A 27,811-nucleotide genomic window follows, 5' to 3' on the forward strand; every position below is an offset into this window, starting at 1 on the left:
ACATATATGCCCATTTCCAAGCGTCAGCTCTCGCGTCAGCCGAGCAAAGTCGAGACAAGTCGACACATGGAGACACACGATGCTGTGAATCGAAATCCGGCGACTACCGCAATGGCGACACGGAGTGAGACGTGGGGCGAAGGAAAACTATTTTTACCACGACGGTTCTGTTTCGAGGATCGCGTTACGTTACGTGGAATAGCCCTAGAAGAAAAACGTACGTTTCGTGCGGTGGCCGGGAATCGAACCCAGATCAAATGCTTGGGAAGCAACCATGCTGACCGTTACACCACCACCGCCTTGCGTGCCGAGTCATTCACGCCGCGATGTATCGGCTACCCTCCTGCCACCAGAGACCGAAGGCGAAGGCGCTGTAGGCGTTCAACGCCAGGGCAGAGGTTGGCACATCTGAACGCAGTGTGTAGGTGCTGCTAGCGTAAATAGAAGCACAACTGACAGCCGTTGGAAAACTGCCCTTTAATTTACAGCAGCATGATATAAGAAATATCTAATGTGACGTACGTACAGACTATCCAGAGACGATTGAGCATAATTGTGCCAGTCCAGAAGTAGAAAGCGCCTAAGTATCACAATGTTAAGTTGGTTAGTTTGATCCTCGCCTGGAGCATATCATTAGCTTCCCCTGAGGGCGAAATACACAGCGTAGCCGTTGCTAGGGAACGGACTTTTATTGTCGTTCGTTGTTTTCTCCACGCCAATGTGAAAATTGATAGTTAGAGTTCTGCTCGTTCCACTTAAGGCCGAAGGCGTCGGAAAACAACGGTGCCAGGCACCATATTTAAGTTCCGGGTGCCGACAGTGAGGGTGGGGTGTTACCTCACATCTCACAACTCGTTTTAAATACTCTAAAAAAACGTATTTCCTTCACACAAAAAAAACAAGCAAATTTCGCAGTCAGGCCCTGGAGATGTTTATAGAAACGATGGCAGCAGTGTGTTTCCGCTCACACGTCAGATTGGCCGAGCGGTCTAAGGCGCCAGATTTAAGCTCTGGTTCCCGAAAGGGAGCGTGGGTTCGAACCCCACATCTGACAATGAATTTTAAATATTCCAAACCTACCCGTTTCCTTCGTGCGGGAAAGGAAGTAAATTTCGCGCAAACAGGTTGAAGAGATATTATCAGTGACGGCAGTGATTATGGCGCTTGCCCTGCACGTCTGATTGTCTGGCCGTCAGAAGGAACGGAAAGCTGTTAGGAGGCATGGCTTTCAGCCAGGCAGCCCGGATTCGATTCCTGGTAGCCGAACATACTTTTGTTTGCTGAGTCTTGGCTAGTCTCACGGCGCTTACGTTTTCTTTGTGTTGTGCTTTTTGGGTCCAAGCATCAAGAAAGCAAAAGTCAACGAAAACAGATACGTGGTTAAATGTCTGGCAGGGCAGTAATGAAGGTGGATGAGCCGGTGGACCGGGTATTGGACTGGTGACGTGGCCGAATTGCATCGCTCCTCAGCTCAGTACGTTAGAGCGTCGTGCTGTGAACACAAAGGCCATGTATTCGATAGCACTAAGTGCCATTTCATTTTTCTCTCATAAAAGACAGTGCTTCCTCCAGCGAGACACTGCCAGGTAAATACCAAGTGATGTGCACGAGAAGCAAGACGTCTGCACGTTTCGCGGCGTTGTCGATAACGGCCATACCACGCTGAGTGCAGCGGTTCTCGTCTGTTGGTTGGAGTTAATAGCGGTTGGCCGTGTTTAGTACTTGGATGGGCGACCAGCTTGGAGCTCTACCTACATTTGGCTTCTTTCATTTTGCCTATTTACTTAGGTGTCGTCGCTGCTTAGCGATAATGATGCGGTCCAGCACGCTGACGCCACTCCTGCCTGTCGGTGCACTAAAGCGCGAATCTGTGGCCACAATAAAATGAAAGGTTCTGTCGTATGTTTGTCGGTTTTTGGTCTCTCGCAGTCGTTTCTCCCGCCTGCCCTCTACATATATGCCCATTTCCAAGCGTCAGCTCTCGCGTCAGCCGAGCAAAGTCGAGACAAGTCGACACATGGAGACACACGATGCTGTGAATCGAAATCCGGCGACTACCGCAATGGCGACACGGAGTGAGACGTGGGGCGAAGGAAAACTATTTTTACCACGACGGTTCTGTTTCGAGGATCGCGTTACGTTACGTGGAATAGCCCTAGAAGAAAAATGTACGTTTCGTGCGGTGGGAGGGAATCGAACCCGGATCAAATGCTTGGGAAGCAACCATGCTGACCGTTACACCACCACCGCCTTGCGTGCCGAGTCATTCACGCCGCGATGTATCGGCTACCCTCCTGCCACCAGAGACCGAAGGCGAAGGCGCTGTAGGCGTTCAACGCCAGGGCAGAGGTTGGCACATCTGAACGCAGTGTGTAGGTGCTGCTAGCGTAAATAGAAGCACAACTGACAGCCGTTGGAAAACTGCCCTTTAATTTACAGCAGCATGACATAAGAAATATCTAATGTGACGTACGTACAGACTATCCAGAGACGATTGAGCATAATTGTGCCAGTCCAGAAGTAGAAAGCGCCTAAGTATCACAATGTTAAGTTGGTTAGTTTGATCCTCGCCTGGAGCATATCATTAGCTTCCCCTGAGGGCGAAATACACAGCGTAGCCGTTGCTAGGGAACGGACTTTTATTGTCGTTCGTTGTTTTCTCCACGCCAATGTGAAAATTGATAGTTAGAGTTCTGCTCGTTCCACTTAAGGCCGAAGGCGTCGGAAAACAACGGTGCCAGGCACCATATTTAAGTTCCGGGTGCCGACAGTGAGGGTGGGGTGTTACCTCACATCTCACAACTCGTTTTAAATACTCTAAAAAAACGTATTTCCTTCACACAAAAAAAACAAGCAAATTTCGCAGTCAGGCCCTGGAGATGTCTATAGAAACGATGGCAGCAGTGTGTTTCCACTCGCACGTCAGATTGGCCGAGCGGTCTAAGGCGCCAGATTTAAGCTCTGGTTCCCGAAAGGGAGCGTGGGTTCGAACCCCACATCTGACAATGAATTTTAAATATTCCAAACCTACCCGTTTCCTTCGTGCGGGAAAGGAAGTAAATTTCGCGCAAACAGGTTGAAGAGATATTATCAGTGACGGCAGTGATTATGGCGCTTGCCCTGCACGTCTGATTGTCTGGCCGTCAGAAGGAACAGAAAGCTGTTAGGAGGCATGGCTTTCAGCCAGGCAGCCCGGATTCGATTCCTGGTAGCCGAACATACTTTTGTTTGCTGAGTCTTGGCTAGTCTCACGGCGCTTACGTTTTCTTTGTGTTGTGCTTTTTGGGTCCAAGCATCAAGAAAGCAAAAGTCAACGAAAACAGATACGTGGTTAAATGTCTGGCAGGGCAGTAATGAAGGTGGATGAGCCGGTGGACCGGGTATTGGACTGGTGACGTGGCCGAATTGCATCGCTCCTCAGCTCAGTACGTTAGAGCGTCGTGCTGTGAACACAAAGGCCATGTATTCGATAGCACTAAGTGCCATTTCATTTTTCTCTCATAAAAGACAGTGCTTCCTCCAGCGAGACACTGCCAGGTAAATACCAAGTGATGTGCACGAGAAGCAAGACGTCTGCACGTTTCGCGGCGTTGTCGATAACGGCCATACCACGCTGAGTGCAGCGGTTCTCGTCTGTTGGTTGGAGTTAATAGCGGTTGGCCGTGTTTAGTACTTGGATGGGCGACCAGCTTGGAGCTCTACCTACATTTGGCTTCTTTCATTTTGCCTATTTACTTAGGTGTCGTCGCTGCTTAGCGATAATGATGCGGTCCAGCACGCTGACGCCACTCCTGCCTGTCGGTGCACTAAAGCGCGAATCTGTGGCCACAATAAAATGAAAGGTTCTGTCGTATGTTTGTCGGTTTTTGGTCTCTCGCAGTCGTTTCTCCCGCCTGCCCTCTACATATATGCCCATTTCCAAGCGTCAGCTCTCGCGTCAGCCGAGCAAAGTCGAGACAAGTCGACACATGGAGACACATGATGCTGTGAATCGAAATCCGGCGACTACCGCAATGGCGACACGGAGTGAGACGTGGGGCGAAGGAAAACTATTTTTACCACGACGGTTCTGTTTCGAGGATCGCGTTACGTTACGTGGAATAGCCCTAGAAGAAAAATGTACGTTTCGTGCGGTGGCCGGGAATCGAACCCGGATCAAATGCTTGGGAAGCAACCATGCTGACCGTTACACCACCACCGCCTTGCGTGCCGAGTCATTCACGCCGCGATGTATCGGCTACCCTCCTGCCACCAGAGACCGAAGGCGAAGGCGCTGTAGGCGTTCAACGCCAGGGCAGAGGTTGGCACATCTGAACGCAGTGTGTAGGTGCTGCTAGCGTAAATAGAAGCACAACTGACAGCCGTTGGAAAACTGCCCTTTAATTTACAGCAGCATGATATAAGAAATATCTAATGTGACGTACGTACAGACTATCCAGAGACGATTGAGCATAATTGTGCCAGTCCAGAAGTAGAAAGCGCCTAAGTATCACAATGTTAAGTTGGTTAGTTTGATCCTCGCCTGGAGCATATCATTAGCTTCCCCTGAGGGCGAAATACACAGCGTAGCCGTTGCTAGGGAACGGACTTTTATTGTCGTTCGTTGTTTTCTCCACGCCAATGTGAAAATTGATAGTTAGAGTTCTGCTCGTTCCACTTAAGGCCGAAGGCGTCGGAAAACAACGGTGCCAGGCACCATATTTAAGTTCCGGGTGCCGACAGTGAGGGTGGGGTGTTACCTCACATCTCACAACTCGTTTTAAATACTCTAAAAAAACGTATTTCCTTCACACAAAAAAAACAAGCAAATTTCGCAGTCAGGCCCTGGAGATGTTTATAGAAACGATGGCAGCAGTGTGTTTCCGCTCACACGTCAGATTGGCCGAGCGGTCTAAGGCGCCAGATTTAAGCTCTGGTTCCCGAAAGGGAGCGTGGGTTCGAACCCCACATCTGACAATGAATTTTAAATATTCCAAACCTACCCGTTTCCTTCGTGCGGGAAAGGAAGTAAATTTCGCGCAAACAGGTTGAAGAGATATTATCAGTGACGGCAGTGATTATGGCGCTTGCCCTGCACGTCTGATTGTCTGGCCGTCAGAAGGAACGGAAAGCTGTTAGGAGGCATGGCTTTCAGCCAGGCAGCCCGGATTCGATTCCTGGTAGCCGAACATACTATTGTTTGCTGAGTCTTGGCTAGTCTCACGGCGCTTACGTTTTCTTTGTGTTGTGCTTTTTGGGTCCAAGCATCAAGAAAGCAAAAGTCAACGAAAACAGATACGTGGTTAAATGTCTGGCAGGGCAGTAATGAAGGTGGATGAGCCGGTGGACCGGGTATTGGACTGGTGACGTGGCCGAATTGCATCGCTCCTCAGCTCAGTACGTTAGAGCGTCGTGCTGTGAACACAAAGGCCATGTATTCGATAGCACTAAGTGCCATTTCATTTTTCTCTCATAAAAGACAGTGCTTCCTCCAGCGAGACACTGCCAGGTAAATACCAAGTGATGTGCACGAGAAGCAAGACGTCTGCACGTTTCGCGGCGTTGTCGATAACGGCCATACCACGCTGAGTGCAGCGGTTCTCGTCTGTTGGTTGGAGTTAATAGCGGTTGGCCGTGTTTAGTACTTGGGTGGGCGACCAGCTTGGAGCTCTACCTACATTTGGCTTCTTTCATTTTGCCTATTTACTTAGGTGTCGTCGCTGCTTAGCGATAATGATGCGGTCCAGCACGCTGACGCCACTCCTGCCTGTCGGTGCACTAAAGCGCGAATCTGTGGCCACAATAAAATGAAAGGTTCTGTCGTATGTTTGTCGGTTTTTGGTCTCTCGCAGTCGTTTCTCCCGCCTGCCCTCTACATACATGCCCATTTCCAAGCGTCAGCTCTCGCGTCAGCCGAGCAAAGTCGAGACAAGTCGACACATGGAGACACACGATGCTGTGAATCGAAATCCGGCGACTACCGCAATGGCGACACGGAGTGAGACGTGGGGCGAAGGAAAACTATTTTTACCACGACGGTTCTGTTTCGAGGATCGCGTTACGTTACGTGGAATAGCCCTAGAAGAAAAATGTACGTTTCGTGCGGTGGCCGGGAATCGAACCCGGATCAAATGCTTGGGAAGCAACCATGCTGACCGTTACACCACCACCGCCTTCCGTGCCGAGTCATTCACGCCGCGATGTATCGGCTACCCTCCTGCCACCATAGACCGAAGGCGAAGGCGCTGTAGGCGTTCAACGCCAGGGCAGAGGTTGGCACATCTGAACGCAGTGTGTAGGTGCTGCTAGCGTAAATAGAAGCACAACTGACAGCCGTTGGAAAACTGCCCTTTAATTTACAGCAGCATGACATAAGAAATATCTAATGTGACGTACGTACAGACTATCCAGAGACGATTGAGCATAATTGTGCCAGTCCAGAAGTAGAAAGCGCCTAAGTATCACAATGTTAAGTTGGTTAGTTTGATCCTCGCCTGGAGCATATCATTAGCTTCCCCTGAGGGCGAAATACACAGCGTAGCCGTTGCTAGGGAACGGACTTTTATTGTCGTTCGTTGTTTTCTCCACGCCAATGTGAAAATTGATAGTTAGAGTTCTGCTCGTTCCACTTAAGGCCGAAGGCGTCGGAAAACAACGGTGCCAGGCACCATATTTAAGTTCCGGGTGCCGACAGTGAGGGTGGGGTGTTACCTCACATCTCACAACTCGTTTTAAATACTCTAAAAAAACGTATTTCCTTCACACAAAAAAAACAAGCAAATTTCGCAGTCAGGCCCTGGAGATGTTTATAGAAACGATGGCAGCAGTGTGTTTCCGCTCACACGTCAGATTGGCCGAGCGGTCCAAGGCGCCAGATTTAAGCTCTGGTTCCCGAAAGGGAGCGTGGGTTCGAACCCCACATCTGACAATGAATTTTAAATATTCCAAACCTACCCGTTTCCTTCGTGCGGGAAAGGAAGTAAATTTCGCGCAAACAGGTTGAAGAGATATTATCAGTGACGGCAGTGATTATGGCGCTTGCCCTGCACGTCTGATTGTCTGGCCGTCAGAAGGAACGGAAAGCTGTTAGGAGGCATGGCTTTCAGCCAGGCAGCCCGGATTCGATTCCTGGTAGCCGAACATACTTTTGTTTGCTGAGTCTTGGCTAGTCTCACGGCGCTTACGTTTTCTTTGTGTTGTGCTTTTTGGGTCCAAGCATCAAGAAAGCAAAAGTCAACGAAAACAGATACGTGGTTAAATGTCTGGCAGGGCAGTAATGAAGGTGGATGAGCCGGTGGACCGGGTATTGGACTGGTGACGTGGCCGAACTGCATCGCTCCTCAGCTCAGTACGTTAGAGCGTCGTGCTGTGAACACAAAGGCCATGTATTCGATAGCACTAAGTGCCATTTCAGTTTTCTCTCATAAAAGACAGTGCTTCCTCCAGCGAGACACTGCCAGGTAAATACCAAGTGATGTGCACAAGAAGCAAGACGTCTGCACGTTTCGCGGCGTTGTCGATAACGGCCATACCACGCTGAGTGCAGCGGTTCTCGTCTGTTGATTGGAGTTAATAGCGGTTGGCCGTGTTTAGTACTTGGATGGGCGACCAGCTTGGAGCTCTACCTACATTTGGCTTCTTTCATTTTGCCTATTTACTTAGGTGTCGTCGCTGCTTAGCGATAATGATGCGGTCCAGCACGCTGACGCCACTCCTGCCTGTCGGTGCACTAAAGCGCGAATCTGTGGCCACAATAAAATGAAAGGTTCTGTCGTATGTTTGTCGGTTTTTGGTCTCTCGCAGTCGTTTCTCCCGCCTGCCCTCTACATATATGCCCATTTCCAAGCGTCAGCTCTCGCGTCAGCCGAGCAAAGTCGAGACAAGTCGACACATGGAGACACACGATGCTGTGAATCGAAATCCGGCGACTACCGCAATGGCGACACGGAGTGAGACGTGGGGCGAAGGAAAACTATTTTTACCACGACGGTTCTGTTTCGAGGATCGCGTTACGTTACGTGGAATAGCCCTAGAAGAAAAATGTACGTTTCGTGCGGTGGCCGGGAATCGAACCCGGATCAAATGCTTGGGAAGCAACCATGCTGACCGTTACACCACCACCGCCTTGCGTGCCGAGTCATTCACGCCGCGATGTATCGGCTACCCTCCTGCCACCAGAGGCCGAAGGCGAAGGCGCTGTAGGCGTTCAACGCCAGGGCAGAGGTTGGCACATCTGAACGCAGTGTGTAGGTGCTGCTAGCGTAAATAGAAGCACAACTGACAGCCGTTGGAAAACTGCCCTTTAATTTACAGCAGCATGACATAAGAAATATCTAATGTGACGTACGTACAGACTATCCAGAGACGATTGAGCATAATTGTGCCAGTCCAGAAGTAGAAAGCGCCTAAGTATCACAATGTTAAGTTGGTTAGTTTGATCCTCGCCTGGAGCATATCATTAGCTTCCCCTGAGGGCGAAATACACAGCGTAGCCGTTGCTAGGGAACGGACTTTTATTGTCGTTCGTTGTTTTCTCCACGCCAATGTGAAAATTGATAGTTAGAGTTCTGCTCGTTCCACTTAAGGCCGAAGGCGTCGGAAAACAACGGTGCCAGGCACCATATTTAAGTTCCGGGTGCCGACAGTGAGGGTGGGGTGTTACCTCACATCTCACAACTCGTTTTAAATACTCTAAAAAAACGTATTTCCTTCACACAAAAAAAACAAGCAAATTTCGCAGTCAGGCCCTGGAGATGTTTATAGAAACGATGGCAGCAGTGTGTTTCCGCTCACACGTCAGATTGGCCGAGCGGTCCAAGGCGCCAGATTTAAGCTCTGGTTCCCGAAAGGGAGCGTGGGTTCGAACCCCACATCTGACAATGAATTTTAAATATTCCAAACCTACCCGTTTCCTTCGTGCGGGAAAGGAAGTAAATTTCGCGCAAACAGGTTGAAGAGATATTATCAGTGACGGCAGTGATTATGGCGCTTGCCCTGCACGTCTGATTGTCTGGCCGTCAGAAGGAACGGAAAGCTGTTAGGAGGCATGGCTTTCAGCCAGGCAGCCCGGATTCGATTCCTGGTAGCCGAACATACTTTTGTTTGCTGAGTCTTGGCTAGTCTCACGGCGCTTACGTTTTCTTTGTGTTGTGCTTTTTGGGTCCAAGCATCAAGAAAGCAAAAGTCAACGAAAACAGATACGTGGTTAAATGTCTGGCAGGGCAGTAATGAAGGTGGATGAGCCGGTGGACCGGGTATTGGACTGGTGACGTGGCCGAACTGCATCGCTCCTCAGCTCAGTACGTTAGAGCGTCGTGCTGTGAACACAAAGGCCATGTATTCGATAGCACTAAGTGCCATTTCAGTTTTCTCTCATAAAAGACAGTGCTTCCTCCAGCGAGACACTGCCAGGTAAATACCAAGTGATGTGCACAAGAAGCAAGACGTCTGCACGTTTCGCGGCGTTGTCGATAACGGCCATACCACGCTGAGTGCAGCGGTTCTCGTCTGTTGATTGGAGTTAATAGCGGTTGGCCGTGTTTAGTACTTGGATGGGCGACCAGCTTGGAGCTCTACCTACATTTGGCTTCTTTCATTTTGCCTATTTACTTAGGTGTCGTCGCTGCTTAGCGATAATGATGCGGTCCAGCACGCTGACGCCACTCCTGCCTGTCGGTGCACTAAAGCGCGAATCTGTGGCCACAATAAAATGAAAGGTTCTGTCGTATGTTTGTCGGTTTTTGGTCTCTCGCAGTCGTTTCTCCCGCCTGCCCTCTACATATATGCCCATTTCCAAGCGTCAGCTCTCGCGTCAGCCGAGCAAAGTCGAGACAAGTCGACACATGGAGACACACGATGCTGTGAATCGAAATCCGGCGACTACCGCAATGGCGACACGGAGTGAGACGTGGGGCGAAGGAAAACTATTTTTACCACGACGGTTCTGTTTCGAGGATCGCGTTACGTTACGTGGAATAGCCCTAGAAGAAAAATGTACGTTTCGTGCGGTGGCCGGGAATCGAACCCGGATCAAATGCTTGGGAAGCAACCATGCTGACCGTTACACCACCACCGCCTTGCGTGCCGAGTCATTCACGCCGCGATGTATCGGCTACCCTCCTGCCACCAGAGACCGAAGGCGAAGGCGCTGTAGGCGTTCAACGCCAGGGCAGAGGTTGGCACATCTGAACGCAGTGTGTAGGTGCTGCTAGCGTAAATAGAAGCACAACTGACAGCCGTTGGAAAACTGCCCTTTAATTTACAGCAGCATGACATAAGAAATATCTAATGTGACGTACGTACAGACTATCCAGAGACGATTGAGCATAATTGTGCCAGTCCAGAAGTAGAAAGCGCCTAAGTATCACAATGTTAAGTTGGTTAGTTTGATCCTCGCCTGGAGCATATCATTAGCTTCCCCTGAGGGCGAAATACACAGCGTAGCCGTTGCTAGGGAACGGACTTTTATTGTCGTTCGTTGTTTTCTCCACGCCAATGTGAAAATTGATAGTTAGAGTTCTGCTCGTTCCACTTAAGGCCGAAGGCGTCGGAAAACAACGGTGCCAGGCACCATATTTAAGTTCCGGGTGCCGACAGTGAGGGTGGGGTGTTACCTCACATCTCACAACTCGTTTTAAATACTCTAAAAAAACGTATTTCCTTCACACAAAAAAAAACAAGCAAATTTCGCAGTCAGGCCCTGGAGATGTTTATAGAAACGATGGCAGCAGTGTGTTTCCGCTCACACGTCAGATTGGCCGAGCGGTCCAAGGCGCCAGATTTAAGCTCTGGTTCCCGAAAGGGAGCGTGGGTTCGAACCCCACATCTGACAATGAATTTTAAATATTCCAAACCTACCCGTTTCCTTCGTGCGGGAAAGGAAGTAAATTTCGCGCAAACAGGTTGAAGAGATATTATCAGTGACGGCAGTGATTATGGCGCTTGCCCTGCACGTCTGATTGTCTGGCCGTCAGAAGGAACGGAAAGCTGTTAGGAGGCATGGCTTTCAGCCAGGCAGCCCGGATTCGATTCCTGGTAGCCGAACATACTTTTGTTTGCTGAGTCTTGGCTAGTCTCACGGCGCTTACGTTTTCTTTGTGTTGTGCTTTTTGGGTCCAAGCATCAAGAAAGCAAAAGTCAACGAAAACAGATACGTGGTTAAATGTCTGGCAGGGCAGTAATGAAGGTGGATGAGCCGGTGGACCGGGTATTGGACTGGTGACGTGGCCGAATTGCATCGCTCCTCAGCTCAGTACGTTAGAGCGTCGTGCTGTGAACACAAAGGCCATGTATTCGATAGCACTAAGTGCCATTTCATTTTTCTCTCATAAAAGACAGTGCTTCCTCCAGCGAGACACTGCCAGGTAAATACCAAGTGATGTGCACGAGAAGCAAGACGTCTGCACGTTTCGCGGCGTTGTCGATAACGGCCATACCACGCTGAGTGCAGCGGTTCTCGTCTGTTGGTTGGAGTTAATAGCGGTTGGCCGTGTTTAGTACTTGGATGGGCGACCAGCTTGGAGCTCTACCTACATTTGGCTTCTTTCATTTTGCCTATTTACTTAGGTGTCGTCGCTGCTTAGCGATAATGATGCGGTCCAGCACGCTGACGCCACTCCTGCCTGTCGGTGCACTAAAGCGCGAATCTGTGGCCACAATAAAATGAAAGGTTCTGTCGTATGTTTGTCGGTTTTTGGTCTCTCGCAGTCGTTTCTCCCGCCTGCCCTCTACATATATGCCCATTTCCAAGCGTCAGCTCTCGCGTCAGCCGAGCAAAGTCGAGACAAGTCGACACATGGAGACACACGATGCTGTGAATCGAAATCCGGCGACTACCGCAATGGCGACACGGAGTGAGACGTGGGGCGAAGGAAAACTACTTTTACCACGACGGTTCTGTTTCGAGGATCGCGTTACGTTACGTGGAATAGCCCTAGAAGAAAAATGTACGTTTCGTGCGGTGGCCGGGAATCGAACCCGGATCAAATGCTTGGGAAGCAACCATGCTGACCGTTACACCACCACCGCCTTGCGTGCCGAGTCATTCACGCCGCGATGTATCGGCTACCCTCCTGCCACCAGAGGCCGAAGGCGAAGGCGCTGTAGGCGTTCAACGCCAGGGCAGAGGTTGGCACATCTGAACGCAGTGTGTAGGTGCTGCTAGCGTAAATAGAAGCACAACTGACAGCCGTTGGAAAACTGCCCTTTAATTTGCAGCAGCATGATATAAGAAATATCTAATGTGACTTACGTACAGACGATCCAGAGACGATTGAGCATAATTGTGCCAGTCCAGAAGTAGAAAGCGCCTAAGTATCACAATGTTAAGTTGGTTAGTTTGATCCTCGCCTGGAGCATATCATTAGCTTCCCCTGAGGGCGAAATACACAGCGTAGCCGTTGCTAGGGAACGGACTTTTATTGTCGTTCGTTGTTTTCTCCACGCCAATGTGAAAATTGATAGTTAGAGTTCTGCTCGTTCCACTTAAGGCCGAAGGCGTCGGAAAACAACGGTGCCAGGCACCATATTTAAGTTCCGGGTGCCGACAGTGAGGGTGGGGTGTTACCTCACATCTCACAACTCGTTTTAAATACTCTAAAAAAACGTATTTCCTTCACACAAAAAAAAACAAGCAAATTTCGCAGTCAGGCCCTGGAGATGTCTATAGAAACGATGGCAGCAGTGTGTTTCCGCTCGCTCGTCAGATTGGCCGAGCGGTCTAAGGCGCCAGATTTAAGCTCTGGTTCCCGAAAGGGAGCGTGGGTTCGAACCCCACATCTGACAATGAATTTTAAATATTCCAAACCTACCCGTTTCCTTCGTGAGGGAAAGGAAGTAAATTTCGCGCAAACAGGTTGAAGAGATATTATCAGTGACGGCAGTGATTATGGCGCTTGCCCTGCACGTCTGATTGTCTGGCCGTCAGAAGGAACGGAAAGCTGTTAGGAGGCATGGCTTTCAGCCAGGCAGCCCGGATTCGATTCCTGGTAGCCGAACATACTTTTGTTTGCTGAGTCTTGGCTAGTCTCACGGCGCTTACGTTTTCTTTGTGTTGTGCTTTTTGGGTCCAAGCATCAAGAAAGCAAAAGTCAACGAAAACAGATACGTGGTTAAATGTCTGGCAGGGCAGTAATGAAGGTGGATGAGCCGGTGGACCGGGTATTGGACTGGTGACGTGGCCGAATTGCATCGCTCCTCAGCTCAGTACGTTAGAGCGTCGTGCTGTGAACACAAAGGCCATGTATTCGATAGCACTAAGTGCCATTTCATTTTTCTCTCATAAAAGACAGTGCTTCCTCCAGCGAGACACTGCCAGGTAAATACCAAGTGATGTGCACAAGAAGCAAGACGTCTGCACGTTTCGCGGCGTTGTCGATAACGGCCATACCACGCTGAGTGCAGCGGTTCTCGTCTGTTGATTGGAGTTAATAGCGGTTGGCCGTGTTTAGTACTTGGATGGGCGACCAGCTTGGAGCTCTACCTACATTTGGCTTCTTTCATTTTGCCTATTTACTTAGGTGTCGTCGCTGCTTAGCGATAATGATGCGGTCCAGCACGCTGACGCCACTCCTGCCTGTCGGTGCACTAAAGCGCGAATCTGTGGCCACAATAAAATGAAAGGTTCTGTCGTATGTTTGTCGGTTTTTGGTCTCTCGCAGTCGTTTCTCCCGCTTGCCCTCTACATATATGCCCATTTCCAAGCGTCAGCTCTCGCGTCAGCCGAGCAAAGTCGAGACAAGTCGACACATGGAGACACACGATGCTGTGAATCGAAATCCGGCGACTACCGCAATGGCGACACGGAGTGGGACGTGGGGCGAAGGAAAACTATTCGTACCACGACGGTTCTGTTTCGAGGATCGCGTTACGTTACGTGGAATAGCCCTAGAAGAAAAATGTACGTTTCGTGCGGTGGCCGGGAATCGAACCCAGATCAACTGCTTGGGAAGCAACCATGCTGACCGTTACACCACCACCGCCTTGCGTGCCGAGTCATTCACGCCGCGATGTATCGGCTACCCTCCTGCCACCAGAGGCCGAAGGCGAAGGCGCTGTAGGCGTTCAACGCCAGGGCAGAGGTTGGCACATCTGAACGCAGTGTGTAGGTGCTGCTAGCGTAAATAGAAGCACAACTGACAGCCGTTGGAAAACTGCCCTTTAATTTACAGCAGCATGATATAAGAAATATCTAATGTGACGTACGTACAGACTATCCAGAGACGATTGAGCATAATTGTGCCAGTCCAGAAGTAGAAAGCGCCTAAGTATCACAATGTTAAGTTGGTTAGTTTGATCCTCGCCTGGAGCATATCATTAGCTTCCCCTGAGGGCGAAATACACAGCGTAGCCGTTGCTAGGGAACGGACTTTTATTGTCGTTCGTTGTTTTCTCCACGCCAATGTGAAAATTGATAGTTAGAGTTCTGCTCGTTCCACTTAAGGCCGAAGGCGTCGGAAAACAACGGTGCCAGGCACCATATTTAAGTTCCGGGTGCCGACAGTGAGGGTGGGGTGTTACCTCACATCTCACTTCTCGTTTTAAATACTCTAAAAAAACGTATTTCCTTCACACAAAAAAAACAAGCAAATTTCGCAGTCAGGCCCTGGAGATGTTTATAGAAACGATGGCAGCAGTGTGTTTCCGCTCGCACGTCAGATTGGCCGAGCGGTCTAAGGCGCCAGATTTAAGCTCTGGTTCCCGAAAGGGAGCGTGGGTTCGAACCCCACATCTGACAATGAATTTTAAATATTCCAAACCTACCCGTTTCCTTCGTGAGGGAAAGGAAGTAAATTTCGCGCAAACAGGTTGAAGAGATATTATCAGTGACGGCAGTGATTATGGCGCTTGCCCTGCACGTCTGATTGTCTGGCCGTCAGAAGGAACGGAAAGCTGTTAGGAGGCATGGCTTTCAGCCAGGCAGCCCGGATTCGATTCCTGGTAGCCGAACATACTTTTGTTTGCTGAGTCTTGGCTAGTCTCACGGCGCTTACGTTTTCTTTGTGTTGTGCTTTTTGGGTCCAAGCATCAAGAAAGCAAAAGTCAACGAAAACAGATACGTGGTTAAATGTCTGGCAGGGCAGTAATGAAGGTGGATGAGCCGGTGGACCGGGTATTGGACTGGTGACGTGGCCGAATTGCATCGCTCCTCAGCTCAGTACGTTAGAGCGTCGTGCTGTGAACACAAAGGCCATGTATTCGATAGCACTAAGTGCCATTTCATTTTTCTCTCATAAAAGACAGTGCTTCCTCCAGCGAGACACTGCCAGGTAAATACCAAGTGATGTGCACGAGAAGCAAGACGTCTGCACGTTTCGCGGCGTTGTCGATAACGGCCATACCACGCTGAGTGCAGCGGTTCTCGTCTGTTGATTAGAGTTAATAGCGGTTGGCCGTGTTTAGTACTTGGATGGGCGACCAGCTTGGAGCTCTACCTACATTTGGCTTCTTTCACTTTGCCTATTTACTTAGGTGTCGTCGCTGCTTAGCGATAATGATGCGGTCCAGCACGCTGACGCCACTCCTGCCTGTCGGTGCACTAAAGCGCGAATCTGTGGCCACAATAAAATGAAAGGTTCTGTCGTATGTTTGTCGGTTTTTGGTCTCTCGCAGTTGTTTCTCCCGCCTGCCCTCTACATATATGCCCATTTCCAAGCGTCAGCTCTCGCGTCAGCCGAGCAAAGTCGAGACAAGTCGACACATGGAGACACACGATGCTGTGAATCGAAATCCGGCGACTACCGCAATGGCGACACGGAGTGGGACGTGGGGCGAAGGAAAACTATTCGTACCACGACGGTTCTGTTTCGAGGATCGCGTTACGTTACGTGGAATAGCCCTAGAAGAAAAATGTACGTTTCGTGCGGTGGCCGGGAATCGAACCCAGATCAACTGCTTGGGAAGCAACCATGCTGACCGTTACACCACCACCGCCTTGCGTGCCGAGTCATTCACGCCGCGATGTATCGGCTACCCTCCTGCCACCAGAGGCCGAAGGCGAAGGCGCTGTAGGCGTTCAACGCCAGGGCAGAGGTTGGCACATCTGAACGCAGTGTGTAGGTGCTGCTAGCGTAAATAGAAGCACAACTGACAGCCGTTGGAAAACTGCCCTTTAATTTGCAGCAGCATGATATAAGAAATATCTAATGTGACATACGTACAGACGATCCAGAGACGATTGAGCATAATTGTGCCAGTCCAGAAGTAGAAAGCGCCTAAGTATCACAATGTTAAGTTGGTTACTTTGATCCTCGCCTGGAGCATATCATTAGCTTCCCCTGAGGGCGAAATACACAGCGTAGCCGTTGCTAGGGAACGGACTTTTATTGTCGTTCGTTGTTTTCTCCACGCCAATGTGAAAATTGATAGTTAGAGTTCTGCTCGTTCCACTTAAGGCCGAAGGCGTCGGAAAACAACGGTGCCAGGCACCATATTTAAGTTCCGGGTGCCGACAGTGAGGGTGGGGTGTTACCTCACATCTCACAACTCGTTTTAAATACTCTAAAAAAACGTATTTCCTTCACACAAAAAAAAACAAGCAAATTTCGCAGTCAGGCCCTGGAGATGTTTATAGAAACGATGGCAGCAGTGTGTTTCCGCTCACACGTCAGATTGGCCGAGCGGTCCAAGGCGCCAGATTTAAGCTCTGGTTCCCGAAAGGGAGCGTGGGTTCGAACCCCACATCTGACAATGAATTTTAAATATTCCAAACCTACCCGTTTCCTTCGTGCGGGAAAGGAAGTAAATTTCGCGCAAACAGGTTGAAGAGATATTATCAGTGACGGCAGTGATTATGGCGCTTGCCCTGCACGTCTGATTGTCTGGCCGTCAGAAGGAACAGAAAGCTGTTAGGAGGCATGGCTTTCAGCCAGGCAGCCCGGATTCGATTCCTGGTAGCCGAACATACTTTTGTTTGCTGAGTCTTGGCTAGTCTCACGGCGCTTACGTTTTCTTTGTGTTGTGCTTTTTGGGTCCAAGCATCAAGAAAGCAAAAGTCAACGAAAACAGATACGTGGTTAAATGTCTGGCAGGGCAGTAATGAAGGTGGATGAGCCGGTGGACCGGGTATTGGACTGGTGACGTGGCCGAATTGCATCGCTCCTCAGCTCAGTACGTTAGAGCGTCGTGCTGTGAACACAAAGGCCATGTATTCGATAGCACTAAGTGCCATTTCATTTTTCTCTCATAAAAGACAGTGCTTCCTCCAGCGAGACACTGCCAGGTAAATACCAAGTGATGTGCACGAGAAGCAAGACGTCTGCACGTTTCGCGGCGTTGTCGATAACGGCCATACCACGCTGAGTGCAGCGGTTCTCGTCTGTTGATTGGAGTTAATAGCGGTTGGCCGTGTTTAGTACTTGGATGGGCGACCAGCTTGGAGCTCTACCTACATTTGGCTTCTTTCATTTTGCCTATTTACTTAGGTGTCGTCGCTGCTTAGCGATAATGATGCGGTCCAGCACGCTGACGCCACTCCTGCCTGTCGGTGCACTAAAGCGCGAATCTGTGGCCACAATAAAATGAAAGGTTCTGTCGTATGTTTGTCGGTTTTTGGTCTCTCGCAGTCGTTTCTCCCGCCTGCCCTCTACATATATGCCCATTTCCAAGCGTCAGCTCTCGTGTCAGCCGAGCAAAGTCGAGACAAGTCGACACATGGAGACACACGATGCTGTGAATCGAAATCCGGCGACTACCGCAATGGCGACACGGAGTGAGACGTGGGGCGAAGGAAAACTATTTTTACCACGACGGTTCTGTTTCGAGGATCGCGTTACGTTACGTGGAATAGCCCTAGAAGAAAAATGTACGTTTCGTGCGGTGGCCGGGAATCGAACCCGGATCAAATGCTTGGGAAGCAACCATGCTGACCGTTACACCACCACCGCCTTGCGTGCCAAGTCATTCACGCCGCGATGTATCGGCTACCCTCCTGCCACCAGAGGCCGAAGGCGAAGGCGCTGTAGGCGTTCAACGCCAGGGCAGAGGTTGGCACATCTGAACGCAGTGTGTAGGTGCTGCTAGCGTAAATAGAAGCACAACTGACAGCCGTTGGAAAACTGCCCTTTAATTTACAGCAGCATGACATAAGAAATATCTAATGTGACGTACGTACAGACGATCCAGAGACGATTGAGCATAATTGTGCCAGTCCAGAAGTAGAAAGCGCCTAAGTATCACAATGTTAAGTTGGTTACTTTGATCCTCGCCTGGAGCATATCATTAGCTTCCCCTGAGGGCGAAATACACAGCGTAGCCGTTGCTAGGGAACGGACTTTTATTGTCGTTCGTTGTTTTCTCCACGCCAATGTGAAAATTGATAGTTAGAGTTCTGCTCGTTCCACTTAAGGCCGAAGGCGTCGGAAAACAACGGTGCCAGGCACCATATTTAAGTTCCGGGTGCCGACAGTGAGGGTGGGGTGTTACCTCACATCTCACAACTCGTTTTAAATACTCTAAAAAAATGTATTTCCTTCACACAAAAAAAACAAGCAAATTTCGCAGTCAGGCCCTGGAGATGTTTATAGAAACGATGGCAGCAGTGTGTTTCCGCTCACACGTCAGATTGGCCGAGCGGTCTAAGGCGCCAGATTTAAGCTCTGGTTCCCGAAAGGGAGCGTGGGTTCGAACCCCACATCTGACAATGAATTTTAAATATTCCAAACCTACCCGTTTCCTTCGTGCGGGAAAGGAAGTAAATTTCGCGCAAACAGGTTGAAGAGATATTATCAGTGACGGCAGTGATTATGGCGCTTGCCCTGCACGTCTGATTGTCTGGCCGTCAGAAGGAACAGAAAGCTGTTAGGAGGCATGGCTTTCAGCCAGGCAGCCCGGATTCGATTCCTGGTAGCCGAACATACTTTTGTTTGCTGAGTCTTGGCTAGTCTCACGGCGCTTACGTTTTCTTTGTGTTGTGCTTTTTGGGTCCAAGCATCAAGAAAGCAAAAGTCAACGAAAACAGATACGTGGTTAAATGTCTGGCAGGGCAGTAATGAAGGTGGATGAGCCGGTGGACCGGGTATTGGACTGGTGACGTGGCCGAATTGCATCGCTCCTCAGCTCAGTACGTTAGAGCGTCGTGCTGTGAACACAAAGGCCATGTATTCGATAGCACTAAGTGCCATTTCATTTTTCTCTCATAAAAGACAGTGCTTCCTCCAGCGAGACACTGCCAGGTAAATACCAAGTGATGTGCACGAGAAGCAAGACGTCTGCACGTTTCGCGGCGTTGTCGATAACGGCCATACCACGCTGAGTGCAGCGGTTCTCGTCTGTTGATTGGAGTTAATAGCGGTTGGCCGTGTTTAGTACTTGGATGGGCGACCAGCTTGGAGCTCTACCTACATTTGGCTTCTTTCATTTTGCCTATTTACTTAGGTGTCGTCGCTGCTTAGCGATAATGATGCGGTCCAGCACGCTGACGCCACTCCTGCCTGTCGGTGCACTAAAGCGCGAATCTGTGGCCACAATAAAATGAAAGGTTCTGTCGTATGTTTGTCGGTTTTTGGTCTCTCGCAGTCGTTTCTCCCGCCTGCCCTCTACATATATGCCCATTTCCAAGCGTCAGCTCTCGCGTCAGCCGAGCAAAGTCGAGACAAGTCGACACATGGAGACACACGATGCTGTGAATCGAAATCCGGCGACTACCGCAATGGCGACACGGAGTGAGACGTGGGGCGAAGGAAAACTATTTTTACCACGACGGTTCTGTTTCGAGGATCGCGTTACGTTACGTGGAATAGCCCTAGAAGAAAAATGTACGTTTCGTGCGGTGGCCGGGAATCGAACCCGGATCAAATGCTTGGGAAGCAACCATGCTGACCGTTACACCACCACCGCCTTGCGTGCCGAGTCATTCACGCCGCGATGTATCGGCTACCCTCCTGCCACCAGAGGCTGAAGGCGAAGGCGCTGTAGGCGTTCAACGCCAGGGCAGAGGTTGGCACATCTGAACGCAGTGTGTAGGTGCTGCTAGCGTAAATAGAAGCACAACTGACAGCCGTTGGAAAACTGCCCTTTAATTTACAGCAGCATGATATAAGAAATATCTAATGTGACGTACGTACAGACTATCCAGAGACGATTGAGCATAATTGTGCCAGTCCAGAAGTAGAAAGCGCCTAAGTATCACAATGTTAAGTTGGTTAGTTTGATCCTCGCCTGGAGCATATCATTAGCTTCCCCTGAGGGCGAAATACACAGCGTAGCCGTTGCTAGGGAACGGACTTTTATTGTCGTTCGTTGTTTTCTCCACGCCAATGTGAAAATTGATAGTTAGAGTTCTGCTCGTTCCACTTAAGGCCGAAGGCGTCGGAAAACAACGGTGCCAGGCACCATATTTAAGTTCCGGGTGCCGACAGTGAGGGTGGGGTGTTACCTCACATCTCACAACTCGTTTTAAATACTCTAAAAAAACGTATTTCCTTCACACAAAAAAAAACAAGCAAATTTCGCAGTCAGGCCCTGGAGATGTTTATAGAAACGATGGCAGCAGTGTGTTTCCGCTCACACGTCAGATTGGCCGAGCGGTCTAAGGCGCCAGATTTAAGCTCTGGTTCCCGAAAGGGAGCGTGGGTTCGAACCCCACATCTGACAATGAATTTTAAATATTCCAAACCTACCCGTTTCCTTCGTGCGGGAAAGGAAGTAAATTTCGCGCAAACAGGTTGAAGAGATATTATCAGTGACGGCAGTGATTATGGCGCTTGCCCTGCACGTCTGATTGTCTGGCCGTCAGAAGGAACAGAAAGCTGTTAGGAGGCATGGCTTTCAGCCAGGCAGCCCGGATTCGATTCCTGGTAGCCGAACATACTTTTGTTTGCTGAGTCTTGGCTAGTCTCACGGCGCTTACGTTTTCTTTGTGTTGTGCTTTTTGGGTCCAAGCATCAAGAAAGCAAAAGTCAACGAAAACAGATACGTGGTTAAATGTCTGGCAGGGCAGTAATGAAGGTGGATGAGCCGGTGGACCGGGTATTGGACTGGTGACGTGGCCGAATTGCATCGCTCCTCAGCTCAGTACGTTAGAGCGTCGTGCTGTAAACACAAAGGCCATGTATTCGATAGCACTAAGTGCCATTTCATTTTTCTCTCATAAAAGACAGTGCTTCCTCCAGCGAGACACTGCCAGGTAAATACCAAGTGATGTGCACGAGAAGCAAGACGTCTGCACGTTTCGCGGCGTTGTCGATAACGGCCATACCACGCTGAGTGCAGCGGTTCTCGTCTGTTGATTGGAGTTAATAGCGGTTGGCCGTGTTTAGTACTTGGATGGGCGACGAGCTTGGAGCTCTACCTACATTTGGCTTCTTTCATTTTGCCTATTTACTTAGGTGTCGTCGCTGCTTAGCGATAATGATGCGGTCCAGCACGCTGACGCCACTCCTGCCTGTCGGTGCACTAAAGCGCGAATCTGTGGCCACAATAAAATGAAAGGTTCTGTCGTATGTTTGTCGGTTTTTGGTCTCTCGCAGTCGTTTCTCCCGCCTGCCCTCTACATATATGCCCATTTCCAAGCGTCAGCTCTCGCGTCAGCCGAGCAAAGTCGAGACAAGTCGACACATGGAGACACACGATGCTGTGAATCGAAATCCGGCGACTACCGCAATGGCGTCACGGAGTGAGACTTGGGGCGAAGGAAAACTATTTTTACCACGACGGTTCTGTTTCGAGGATCGCGTTACGTTACGTGGAATAGCCCTAGAAGAAAAATGTACGTTTCGTGCGGTGGCCGGGAATCGAACCCGGATCAAATGCTTGGGAAGCAACCATGCTGACCGTTACACCACCACCGCCTTGCGTGCCGAGTCATTCACGCCGCGATGTATCGGCTACCCTCCTGCCACCAGAGGCTGAAGGCGAAGGCGCTGTAGGCGTTCAACGCCAGGGCAGAGGTTGGCACATCTGAACGCAGTGTGTAGGTGCTGCTAGCGTAAATAGAAGCACAACTGACAGCCGTTGGAAAACTGCCCTTTAATTTACAGCAGCATGATATAAGAAATATCTAATGTGACGTACGTACAGACTATCCAGAGACGATTGAGCATAATTGTGCCAGTCCAGAAGTAGAAAGCGCCTAAGTATCACAATGTTAAGTTGGTTAGTTTGATCCTCGCCTGGAGCATATCATTAGCTTCCCCTGAGGGCGAAATACACAGCGTAGCCGTTGCTAGGGAACGGACTTTTATTGTCGTTCGTTGTTTTCTCCACGCCAATGTGAAAATTGATAGTTAGAGTTCTGCTCGTTCCACTTAAGGCCGAAGGCGTCGGAAAACAACGGTGCCAGGCACCATATTTAAGTTCCGGGTGCCGACAGTGAGGGTGGGGTGTTACCTCACATCTCACAACTCGTTTTAAATACTCTAAAAAAACGTATTTCCTTCACACAAAAAAAAACAAGCAAATTTCGCAGTCAGGCCCTGGAGATGTTTATAGAAACGATGGCAGCAGTGTGTTTCCGCTCGCACGTCAGATTGGCAAGCGGTCTAAGGCGCCAGATTTAAGCTCTGGTTCCCGAAAGGGAGCGTGGGTTCGAACCCCACATCTGACAATGAATTTTAAATATTCCAAACCTACCCGTTTCCTTCGTGCGGGAAAGGAAGTAAATTTCGCGCAAACAGGTTGAAGAGATATTATCAGTGACGGCAGTGATTATGGCGCTTGCCCTGCACGTCTGATTGTCTGTCCGTCAGAAGGAACAGAAAGCTGTTAGGAGGCATGGCTTTCAGCCAGGCAGCCCGGATTCGATTCCTGGTAGCCGAACATACTTTTGTTTGCTGAGTCTTGGCTAGTCTCACGGCGCTTACGTTTTCTTTGTGTTGTGCTTTTTGGGTCCAAGCATCAAGAAAGCAAAAGTCAACGAAAACAGATACGTGGTTAAATGTCTGGCAGGGCAGTAATGAAGGTGGATGAGCCGGTGGACCGGGTATTGGACTGGTGACGTGGCCGAATTGCATCGCTCCTCAGCTCAGTACGTTAGAGCGTCGTGCTGTGAACACAAAGGCCATGTATTCGATAGCACTAAGTGCCATTTCATTTTTCTCTCATAAAAGACAGTGCTTCCTCCAGCGAGACACTGCCAGGTAAATACCAAGTGATGTGCACAAGAAGCAAGACGTCTGCACGTTTCGCGGCGTTGTCGATAACGGCCATACCACGCTGAGTGCAGCGGTTCTCGTCTGTTGATTGGAGTTAATAGCGGTTGGCCGTGTTTAGTACTTGGATGGGCGACCAGCTTGGAGCTCTACCTACATTTGGCTTCTTTCACTTTGCCTATTTACTTAGGTGTCGTCGCTGCTTAGCGATAATGATGCGGTCCAGCACGCTGACGCCACTCCTGCCTGTCGGTGCACTAAAGCGCGAATCTGTGGCCACAATAAAATGAAAGGTTCTGTCGTATGTTTGTCGGTTTTTGGTCTCTCGCAGTCGTTTCTCCCGCCTGCCCTCTACATATATGCCCATTTCCAAGCGTCAGCTCTCGCGTCAGCCGAGCAAAGTCGAGACAAGTCGACACATGGAGACACACGATGCTGTGAATCGAAATCCGGCGACTACCGCAATGGCGACACGGAGTGGGACGTGGGGCGAAGGAAAACTATTCGTACCACGACGGTTCTGTTTCGAGGATCGCGTTACGTTACGTGGAATAGCCCTAGAAGAAAAATGTACGTTTCGTGCGGTGGCCGGGAATCGAACCCAGATCAACTGCTTGGGAAGCAACCATGCTGACCGTTACACCACCACCGCCTTGCGTGCCGAGTTATTCACGCCGCGATGTATCGGCTACCCTCCTGCCACCAGAGGCCGAAGGCGAAGGCGCTGTAGGCGTTCAACGCCAGGGCAGAGGTTGGCACATCTGAACGCAGTGTGTAGGTGCTGCTAGCGTAAATAGAAGCACAACTGACAGCCGTTGGAAAACTGCCCTTTAATTTGCAGCAGCATGATATAAGAAATATCTAATGTGACATACGTACAGACGATCCAGAGACGATTGAGCATAATTGTGCCAGTCCAGAAGTAGAAAGCGCCTAAGTATCACAATGTTAAGTTGGTTAGTTTGATCCTCGCCTGGAGCATATCATTAGCTTCCCCTGAGGGCGAAATACACAGCGTAGCCGTTGCTAGGGAACGGACTTTTATTGTCGTTCGTTGTTTTCTCCACGCCAATGTGAAAATTGATAGTTAGAGTTCTGCTCGTTCCACTTAAGGCCGAAGGCGTCGGAAAACAACGGTGCCAGGCACCATATTTAAGTTCCGGGTGCCGACAGTGAGGGTGGGGTGTTACCTCACATCTCACAACTCGTTTTAAATACTCTAAAAAAACGTATTTCCTTCACACAAAAAAAACAAGCAAATTTCGCAATCAGGCCCTGGAGATGTTTATAGAAACGATGGCAGCAGTGTGTTTCCGCTCACACGTCAGATTGGCCGAGCGGTCTAAGGCGCCAGATTTAAGCTCTGGTTCCCGAAAGGGAGCGTGGGTTCGAACCCCACATCTGACAATGAATTTTAAATATTCCAAACCTACCCGTTTCCTTCGTGCGGGAAAGGAAGTAAATTTCGCGCAAACAGGTTGAAGAGATATTATCAGTGACGGCAGTGATTATGGCGCTTGCCCTGCACGTCTGATTGTCTGGCCGTCAGAAGGAACGGAAAGCTGTTAGGAGGCATGGCTTTCAGCCAGGCAGCCCGGATTCGATTCCTGGTAGCCGAACATACTTTTGTTTGCTGAGTCTTGGCTAGTCTCACGGCGCTTACGTTTTCTTTGTGTTGTGCTTTTTGGGTCCAAGCATCAAGAAAGCAAAAGTCAACGAAAACAGATACGTGGTTAAATGTCTGGCAGGGCAGTAATGAAGGTGGATGAGCCGGTGGACCGGGTATTGGACTGGTGACGTGGCCGAATTGCATCGCTCCTCAGCTCAGTACGTTAGAGCGTCGTGCTGTGAACACAAAGGCCATGTATTCGATAGCACTAAGTGCCATTTCATTTTTCTCTCATAAAAGACAGTGCTTCCTCCAGCGAGACACTGCCAGGTAAATACCAAGTGATGTGCACGAGAAGCAAGACGTCTGCACGTTTCGCGGCGTTGTCGATAACGGCCATACCACGCTGAGTGCAGCGGTTCTCGTCTGTTGATTGGAGTTAATAGCGGTTGGCCGTGTTTAGTACTTGGATGGGCGACCAGCTTGGAGCTCTACCTACATTTGGCTTCTTTCACTTTGCCTATTTACTTAGGTGTCGTCGCTGCTTAGCGATAATGATGCGGTCCAGCACGCTGACGCCACTCCTGCCTGTCGGTGCACTAAAGCGCGAATCTGTGGCCACAATAAAATGAAAGGTTCTGTCGTATGTTTGTCGGTTTTTGGTCTCTCGCAGTTGTTTCTCCCGCCTGCCCTCTACATATATGCCCATTTCCAAGCGTCAGCTCTCGCGTCAGCCGAGCAAAGTCGAGACAAGTCGACACATGGAGACACACGATGCTGTGAATCGAAATCCGGCGACTACCGCAATGGCGACACGGAGTGGGACGTGGGGCGAAGGAAAACTATTCGTACCACGACGGTTCTGTTTCGAGGATCGCGTTACGTTACGTGGAATAGCCCTAGAAGAAAAATGTACGTTTCGTGCGGTGGCCGGGAATCGAACCCAGATCAACTGCTTGGGAAGCAACCATGCTGACCGTTACACCACCACCGCCTTGCGTGCCGAGTCATTCACGCCGCGATGTATCGGCTACCCTCCTGCCACCAGAGGCTGAAGGCGAAGGCGCTGTAGGCGTTCAACGCCAGGGCAGAGGTTGGCACATCTGAACGCAGTGTGTAGGTGCTGCTAGCGTAAATAGAAGCACAACTGACAGCCGTTGGAAAACTGCCCTTTAATTTACAGCAGCATGATATAAGAAATATCTAATGTGACGTACGTACAGACTATCCAGAGACGATTGAGCATAATTGTGCCAGTCCAGAAGTAGAAAGCGCCTAAGTATCACAATGTTAAGTTGGTTAGTTTGATCCTCGCCTGGAGCATATCATTAGCTTCCCCTGAGGGCGAAATACACAGCGTAGCCGTTGCTAGGGAACGGACTTTTATTGTCGTTCGTTGTTTTCTCCACGCCAATGTGAAAATTGATAGTTAGAGTTCTGCTCGTTCCACTTAAGGCCGAAGGCGTCGGAAAACAACGGTGCCAGGCACCATATTTAAGTTCCGGGTGCCGACAGTGAGGGTGGGGTGTTACCTCACATCTCACAACTCGTTTTAAATACTCTAAAAAAACGTATTTCCTTCACACAAAAAAAAACAAGCAAATTTCGCAGTCAGGCCCTGGAGAAGTTTATAGAAACGATGGCAGCAGTGTGTTTCCGCTCGCACGTCAGATTGGCAAGCGGTCTAAGGCGCCAGATTTAAGCTCTGGTTCCCGAAAGGGAGCGTGGGTTCGAACCCCACATCTGACAATGAATTTTAAATATTCCAAACCTACCCGTTTCCTTCGTGCGGGAAAGGAAGTAAATTTCGCGCAAACAGGTTGAAGAGATATTATCAGTGACGGCAGTGATTATGGCGCTTGCCCTGCACGTCTGATTGTCTGTCCGTCAGAAGGAACAGAAAGCTGTTAGGAGGCATGGCTTTCAGCCAGGCAGCCCGGATTCGATTCCTGGTAGCCGAACATACTTTTGTTTGCTGAGTCTTGGCTAGTCTCACGGCGCTTACGTTTTCTTTGTGTTGTGCTTTTTGGGTCCAAGCATCAAGAAAGCAAAAGTCAACGAAAACAGATACGTGGTTAAATGTCTGGCAGGGCAGTAATGAAGGTGGATGAGCCGGTGGACCGGGTATTGGACTGGTGACGTGGCCGAATTGCATCGCTCCTCAGCTCAGTACGTTAGAGCGTCGTGCTGTGAACACAAAGGCCATGTATTCGATAGCACTAAGTGCCATTTCATTTTTCTCTCATAAAAGACAGTGCTTCCTCCAGCGAGACACTGCCAGGTAAATACCAAGTGATGTGCACAAGAAGCAAGACGTCTGCACGTTTCGCGGCGTTGTCGATAACGGCCATACCACGCTGAGTGCAGCGGTTCTCGTCTGTTGATTGGAGTTAATAGCGGTTGGCCGTGTTTAGTACTTGGATGGGCGACCAGCTTGGAGCTCTACCTACATTTGGCTTCTTTCACTTTGCCTATTTACTTAGGTGTCGTCGCTGCTTAGCGATAATGATGCGGTCCAGCACGCTGACGCCACTCCTGCCTGTCGGTGCACTAAAGCGCGAATCTGTGGCCACAATAAAATGAAAGGTTCTGTCGTATGTTTGTCGGTTTTTGGTCTCTCGCAGTCGTTTCTCCCGCCTGCCCTCTACATATATGCCCATTTCCAAGCGTCAGCTCTCGCGTCAGCCGAGCAAAGTCGAGACAAGTCGACACATGGAGACACACGATGCTGTGAATCGAAATCCGGCGACTACCGCAATGGCGACACGGAGTGGGACGTGGGGCGAAGGAAAACTATTCGTACCACGACGGTTCTGTTTCGAGGATCGCGTTACGTTACGTGGAATAGCCCTAGAAGAAAAATGTACGTTTCGTGCGGTGGCCGGGAATCGAACCCAGATCAACTGCTTGGGAAGCAACCATGCTGACCGTTACACCACCACCGCCTTGCGTGCCGAGTTATTCACGCCGCGATGTATCGGCTACCCTCCTGCCACCAGAGGCCGAAGGCGAAGGCGCTGTAGGCGTTCAACGCCAGGGCAGAGGTTGGCACATCTGAACGCAGTGTGTAGGTGCTGCTAGCGTAAATAGAAGCACAACTGACAGCCGTTGGAAAACTGCCCTTTAATTTGCAGCAGCA

At 49.9% G+C, this 27,811-nt stretch overlaps 26 non-coding genes across 26 annotated transcripts; 12 read left to right on the forward strand and 14 right to left on the reverse strand.

The window, feature by feature from the left end:
* Window positions 1-227: 227 nt before the first annotated feature.
* On the reverse strand, window positions 228-299 carry Trnag-ccc (transfer RNA glycine (anticodon CCC)). Its single transcript has one exon. It is a non-coding gene; the product is annotated as a tRNA-Gly (tRNA).
* Window positions 300-970: 671 nt separating this feature from the next.
* Window positions 971-1,054, forward strand: Trnal-uaa (transfer RNA leucine (anticodon UAA)). The gene has a single exon. It is a non-coding gene; the product is annotated as a tRNA-Leu (tRNA).
* Window positions 1,055-2,921: 1,867 nt separating this feature from the next.
* Trnal-uaa (transfer RNA leucine (anticodon UAA)) lies at window positions 2,922-3,005 on the forward strand. The gene has a single exon. It is a non-coding gene; the product is annotated as a tRNA-Leu (tRNA).
* Window positions 3,006-4,129: 1,124 nt separating this feature from the next.
* Window positions 4,130-4,201, reverse strand: Trnag-ccc (transfer RNA glycine (anticodon CCC)). The gene has a single exon. It is a non-coding gene; the product is annotated as a tRNA-Gly (tRNA).
* Window positions 4,202-4,872: 671 nt separating this feature from the next.
* Trnal-uaa (transfer RNA leucine (anticodon UAA)) lies at window positions 4,873-4,956 on the forward strand. The gene has a single exon. It is a non-coding gene; the product is annotated as a tRNA-Leu (tRNA).
* A 1,124-nt stretch (window positions 4,957-6,080) lies between these two features.
* On the reverse strand, window positions 6,081-6,152 carry Trnag-ccc (transfer RNA glycine (anticodon CCC)). Its single transcript has one exon. It is a non-coding gene; the product is annotated as a tRNA-Gly (tRNA).
* A 671-nt stretch (window positions 6,153-6,823) lies between these two features.
* On the forward strand, window positions 6,824-6,907 carry Trnal-uaa (transfer RNA leucine (anticodon UAA)). Its single transcript has one exon. It is a non-coding gene; the product is annotated as a tRNA-Leu (tRNA).
* Window positions 6,908-8,031: 1,124 nt separating this feature from the next.
* On the reverse strand, window positions 8,032-8,103 carry Trnag-ccc (transfer RNA glycine (anticodon CCC)). Its single transcript has one exon. It is a non-coding gene; the product is annotated as a tRNA-Gly (tRNA).
* A 671-nt stretch (window positions 8,104-8,774) lies between these two features.
* On the forward strand, window positions 8,775-8,858 carry Trnal-uaa (transfer RNA leucine (anticodon UAA)). Its single transcript has one exon. It is a non-coding gene; the product is annotated as a tRNA-Leu (tRNA).
* A 1,124-nt stretch (window positions 8,859-9,982) lies between these two features.
* On the reverse strand, window positions 9,983-10,054 carry Trnag-ccc (transfer RNA glycine (anticodon CCC)). The gene has a single exon. It is a non-coding gene; the product is annotated as a tRNA-Gly (tRNA).
* Window positions 10,055-10,726: 672 nt separating this feature from the next.
* On the forward strand, window positions 10,727-10,810 carry Trnal-uaa (transfer RNA leucine (anticodon UAA)). The gene has a single exon. It is a non-coding gene; the product is annotated as a tRNA-Leu (tRNA).
* Window positions 10,811-11,934: 1,124 nt separating this feature from the next.
* On the reverse strand, window positions 11,935-12,006 carry Trnag-ccc (transfer RNA glycine (anticodon CCC)). Its single transcript has one exon. It is a non-coding gene; the product is annotated as a tRNA-Gly (tRNA).
* A 672-nt stretch (window positions 12,007-12,678) lies between these two features.
* Window positions 12,679-12,762, forward strand: Trnal-uaa (transfer RNA leucine (anticodon UAA)). The gene has a single exon. It is a non-coding gene; the product is annotated as a tRNA-Leu (tRNA).
* A 1,124-nt stretch (window positions 12,763-13,886) lies between these two features.
* On the reverse strand, window positions 13,887-13,958 carry Trnag-ccc (transfer RNA glycine (anticodon CCC)). The gene has a single exon. It is a non-coding gene; the product is annotated as a tRNA-Gly (tRNA).
* Window positions 13,959-14,629: 671 nt separating this feature from the next.
* Window positions 14,630-14,713, forward strand: Trnal-uaa (transfer RNA leucine (anticodon UAA)). Its single transcript has one exon. It is a non-coding gene; the product is annotated as a tRNA-Leu (tRNA).
* A 1,124-nt stretch (window positions 14,714-15,837) lies between these two features.
* On the reverse strand, window positions 15,838-15,909 carry Trnag-ccc (transfer RNA glycine (anticodon CCC)). The gene has a single exon. It is a non-coding gene; the product is annotated as a tRNA-Gly (tRNA).
* Window positions 15,910-16,581: 672 nt separating this feature from the next.
* Trnal-uaa (transfer RNA leucine (anticodon UAA)) lies at window positions 16,582-16,665 on the forward strand. The gene has a single exon. It is a non-coding gene; the product is annotated as a tRNA-Leu (tRNA).
* A 1,124-nt stretch (window positions 16,666-17,789) lies between these two features.
* Window positions 17,790-17,861, reverse strand: Trnag-ccc (transfer RNA glycine (anticodon CCC)). Its single transcript has one exon. It is a non-coding gene; the product is annotated as a tRNA-Gly (tRNA).
* A 671-nt stretch (window positions 17,862-18,532) lies between these two features.
* Trnal-uaa (transfer RNA leucine (anticodon UAA)) lies at window positions 18,533-18,616 on the forward strand. Its single transcript has one exon. It is a non-coding gene; the product is annotated as a tRNA-Leu (tRNA).
* Window positions 18,617-19,740: 1,124 nt separating this feature from the next.
* Trnag-ccc (transfer RNA glycine (anticodon CCC)) lies at window positions 19,741-19,812 on the reverse strand. The gene has a single exon. It is a non-coding gene; the product is annotated as a tRNA-Gly (tRNA).
* A 672-nt stretch (window positions 19,813-20,484) lies between these two features.
* On the forward strand, window positions 20,485-20,568 carry Trnal-uaa (transfer RNA leucine (anticodon UAA)). The gene has a single exon. It is a non-coding gene; the product is annotated as a tRNA-Leu (tRNA).
* A 1,124-nt stretch (window positions 20,569-21,692) lies between these two features.
* On the reverse strand, window positions 21,693-21,764 carry Trnag-ccc (transfer RNA glycine (anticodon CCC)). The gene has a single exon. It is a non-coding gene; the product is annotated as a tRNA-Gly (tRNA).
* Window positions 21,765-23,643: 1,879 nt separating this feature from the next.
* Trnag-ccc (transfer RNA glycine (anticodon CCC)) lies at window positions 23,644-23,715 on the reverse strand. Its single transcript has one exon. It is a non-coding gene; the product is annotated as a tRNA-Gly (tRNA).
* A 671-nt stretch (window positions 23,716-24,386) lies between these two features.
* Window positions 24,387-24,470, forward strand: Trnal-uaa (transfer RNA leucine (anticodon UAA)). The gene has a single exon. It is a non-coding gene; the product is annotated as a tRNA-Leu (tRNA).
* Window positions 24,471-25,594: 1,124 nt separating this feature from the next.
* On the reverse strand, window positions 25,595-25,666 carry Trnag-ccc (transfer RNA glycine (anticodon CCC)). Its single transcript has one exon. It is a non-coding gene; the product is annotated as a tRNA-Gly (tRNA).
* A 1,879-nt stretch (window positions 25,667-27,545) lies between these two features.
* Trnag-ccc (transfer RNA glycine (anticodon CCC)) lies at window positions 27,546-27,617 on the reverse strand. Its single transcript has one exon. It is a non-coding gene; the product is annotated as a tRNA-Gly (tRNA).
* Window positions 27,618-27,811: the final 194 nt, after the last annotated feature.

The sequence above is a fragment of the Schistocerca gregaria genome, chromosome 2, assembly GCF_023897955.1.
Source record: "Schistocerca gregaria isolate iqSchGreg1 chromosome 2, iqSchGreg1.2, whole genome shotgun sequence".
NCBI classification, from domain to species: Eukaryota; Metazoa; Arthropoda; class Insecta; order Orthoptera; family Acrididae; genus Schistocerca; species Schistocerca gregaria.